This window comes from Herpailurus yagouaroundi, unplaced genomic scaffold (assembly GCF_014898765.1).
Source record: "Herpailurus yagouaroundi ecotype Mexico unplaced genomic scaffold, PumYag 140, whole genome shotgun sequence".
Lineage (NCBI taxonomy): Eukaryota > Metazoa > Chordata > Mammalia > Carnivora > Felidae > Herpailurus > Herpailurus yagouaroundi.
This window is the reverse complement of record NW_024412395.1, coordinates 21965487-21969472: the sequence shown is the minus strand read 5'-3', so window position 1 is coordinate 21969472 and position 3986 is coordinate 21965487. Positions and strand designations below refer to the sequence as shown.

At 39.4% G+C, this 3986-nt stretch overlaps 1 pseudogene; it reads left to right on the top strand.

Annotated features, from left to right (window-relative positions):
- The first annotated feature begins 419 nt into the window (after positions 1-419).
- Positions 420-3986, top strand: part of LOC121030317 (40S ribosomal protein SA-like) — a 15131-nt pseudogene continuing 11564 nt past the window's right edge.

Genomic DNA, 3986 nt, shown 5'->3' with positions numbered 1-3986 from the left:
CTAAGGTGCCATCTAACCCTTTGTCCCTTCTCCTCAGAAACCCATGATTAAAGTTAACATGACTTATGAAGCATTGTCAGGTTTTTGGGGGAAGGGAAGATTGTTCCATCATGTGCTAAGATGGGGTTCATATACAAGGCAAGTGTAGGGAGCCTCAACAGCCTTCCCTCCCTCAGGTTATGCTTTTCCTTCAACCAACATCCTAAGTTTGTTGACTGCTAAGTTTGGTTAAAAAATGCTTTCTTTGGCTATTCTGTTTGTAATATTGTTGCCAAACATCCTTTCCTAGGCAACCTACTGTGGAAAGGAATTTGTGGGTAAGAGCAAAGGTCCTGGAGTCTGACTTATTTTAAAGCCCAAATGTGTCCTCACTTCCTCTTGTTCTGTCTTGCCTGCATTCTAAAAATAGGATTTGACTCATGGCATGGAATGCCGATACTGAAGACCTGGAAGATACACTGAAGACCCCAGATTCAGATCTTCTCATTTTAGAAATGTTACTTGATAGGGAACTTTTCTCCCCCAGTACCGGTGCAGCAAATCCAGTAAAGGGTTCTGCTTACTTTCCCTTGAGTTATGTGCCTATCTTTGAGTTAATCAGTGTGTTGATGGAAATGGGTCCTATATTTGATCAGAACTGGTTCATATCCTGAATCTAATGTCTATGACATGGAATCCATTAATAGAAGAAAGTGCTCACAAAAAATGCTGGGCAATGAAAACAATAGATTTCATAATTTTCCTGAGTCATCTTTGCTGGGTCAGAAGATCTAGAAACCAGGGTACTAATAGCTCAGGCAACCAAACAATTCATTATCAACAGTCTTCTAAAATTCTTAGAATTCCCAAAATCAACTTCAGGTTAAGGCATAATTTTGAGGGTGGATTTGCACATTATATAGCTGTAAAGGACCATGAGAAAGAAGATGCTAAGCAGCAAGAAAGGCCTGGGTTTAGATCCTGGTTCTGATACATACTATGACTTTATATCTTGGGACCTGAGTTCTCTCATTTGTGAAGGATTTTTTCATGGACGAGGTACTGTAAATTAAAAATTCTGTGCGTATATGATGTATTTAGTTTCTTACTCTTTGTCCCCAAATCACCAGGGCTTAACCTTTCTGAATCATAGCCTTTTGATGTCTCTTAGAATCATGGAACTACAACTCCCAAGGATAAGTTTAGAAGCTAAGTATAGATCTAGACAGAGAACCCTGTCCGGTTGGGACACTTGGGACCTAGAGTGTAAAATAAAAGTGAGTTCTCCCACTCTAGCCAAGAAGGAGAATTAGCAGAACATTGAGACTAGCAAAAGTCAAGGTGAGGGCAGCTTCTCTGAACCCCAAGTTGCTTGGGATCTTCTGTGAGCTGTCAGGTATTTCTTTGGCGCTAAGGAAACTCTGATAGTGCCTTTTACAACCCTCTGTCTCCATTTCTTGCTTGTAGGGTTCAGTAGCTACTGATTATATACTGTCAGCTTCTGCCTATCACTCCCCTATTAGATTACCAAATCTTCAAGAATAAAAAATCATTCATTCAGTAAAACCAAATGAGAAATAGTATGTGGAGACTGGAACCACAATGTTGAGGTTTAAGTGGCAGTTTGCCACTAAGTGGCTGTATGACCCTAAGCAAGTTACTTATCCTTTCCATGCCTCAGTGTTTTCTTCTGTCAAATGGGGATAATCATAATATCTAGCTCATATGGTTATTTTGAGAGAAAAAGGTTTTTCAATGGCATGTTGCAAGCCCTTAGTGCATGCGTGCCGGCTATTATTAAGGCAGCACTTACTATGTGGTAGATGCTGTACTATATTTACATCATCTAAGTTATTCCTCACAACACCTCATGATATTGTTAGTACTCCCCTCATTTTACAGATGACAAATTTGAAAGGTGGAGCTCTTTGCCCAAGGTGATGCAGCTAGAAAACGACAATGGTGTGGCTTCAGAGCTTATATTTTCAAGAATATCTTACATTGCCTGCTTACCTGGGGAGTCCCTGACTTTGGTCCTGGGCACCCAGATGCTCCCTTAGATGACTGTGTGTTTGGAGCAGATTGGTGCTCATGGAGCTTCCAAGTTTGATTGCCATCTCACCCGCAGCCCAGGGCTTTTTTCCTGGAGCTAATTCACATCATAGTTTCACAATACAGAGCTGAATGTGGAGGCTGTGTTGAACCATTTTTTTTCCCTCCTTGTCATTTAAGGTCAGGATTGGGTACAGCATGTTGAAATATATATTGTTCACAGCCTTTTTCTGTTCACTGAACTTTCCAATTAGTGTCCACTTAAATGGATGCCGGGGAGAATTTCTTACAAGTCATGGTGTCATGTTGAATTGTGGTGATTATGAAGGCTACAGTGACAGGAAAGACCAAAGATATTTTTTCTCTCCTCATGTTGCTTGGCAAAAACTGGCTGTGAAAAATAAGCCTTGAGTTAAGAATTCCCTGATATAAAAGGACATTAAGACTTTTTTTCCCCCTTCTTGCCATTTTTTTGTTGTTGTTGTTAAAAGTCCTTCTAATTTAAATGTTCCATTTCCTTGAATTTTGTTTTTAATATTATAGTTGTATATGGCGCCCTCGGGGTAATGTTATATTGATTATCAAATGTCTCCAGTGCATTCCTGCTCTTGGTCTATTTAAGTATAGAACAAAATATCTTTCATTCTAAATGTCATTTGCTGTGAGCTATTTTCTTGTACCCAGTTGCTTTCTTTCCCTTTTGTTTATCTTATTTTGCATACACTTTCACTTTTTATAAAATTGGTTATAATATGGGATGATTATGCTGTGTTCTGAGGGTGAATTTGAACATTAAGTCAGATATTTTATTTTGTGACAGAAAGATTAGGGTATTTTCCCCCCCTTGTATTCTCCTTCAAAAAAAGAAATGCCCCAGTCAATGAATAATTTAAGTCCTTGAATTCTGAAGAACATTTTTGAGTATTTCATGGTACAGGCATCTTTATTTTATGTTTCCTTCCCTGAGGCAGGAGAGGTACCTGGTATTATAATATGAACTCAATCAGTCATGTCCTTTCCCCCAGCTGCACGGTGATGAGAGTCTCACCTCTAAGAGAATTTAATTCAGGGACAGGAAGAGAATTCAAGGAAGGCCGCTGTCACCCTTATTCAATCTCCATTGCATTTTATGTTAAGTCTAGGACCACAGGCTTCAGCTTTTCTCATGCTAAAACCAAGAGGGACTGGTTTTCCTGTGAAAATACGGTTGTCTCTGGAGTTTTTCTGGGGATCACCAGGTTGTGATCAGGGGTTTAGAACAGGCTGTCCGCCTAATTCCCTCTGGTTCTCTTAACAGATCAGTGGAAGGAATTGGGTACAGGAGTGTTTCTAATTCTACTTTGGTTCTGGTCTCTAGATCAATTTTATCGAGATTTATTGCGACATACTGGCTATCTCAATAAAAAGATGCATGTGCACATTAAAGAAATGTGATGAGTTGACTTATCAGCAATTCAGAATATAATGGTTGCAGAGGATTATTTATGCTGAACTGTGTTCCTTGCCAAGTTTCAAGGCTATTTCAGGGTGTGGCAAGTCACTGCTATAGCTAGTCTGCCTTTTATTTATTTATTTGTTTGTTTGTTTATTTATTTATTTATTTATTTTCAATATATAATTTATTGTCAAATTGGTTTCCATACAACATTCAGTGCTCATCCCAACAGGTACCCTCCTTATGCCCATCACCCACTTTCCCCTCTCCCTCACCCCCCATCAGCCCTCAGTTTGTTCTCAGTATTTAAGAGTCTCTTATGGTTTGCCTCCTTCTCTCTCTGTAACTTTTTTTTCCTCTTCCCTTCCCCCCTGGTCTTCTGTTAAGTTTCTCAGGATCTACATATAAGTGAAAACACATGCTGTCTATCTTTCTCTGCCTGACTTATTTCACTTAGCATAATACTCTCCAGCTCCATCCACGTTGCTACAAATGGCCATATTTCATTCTTTCTCCTTGC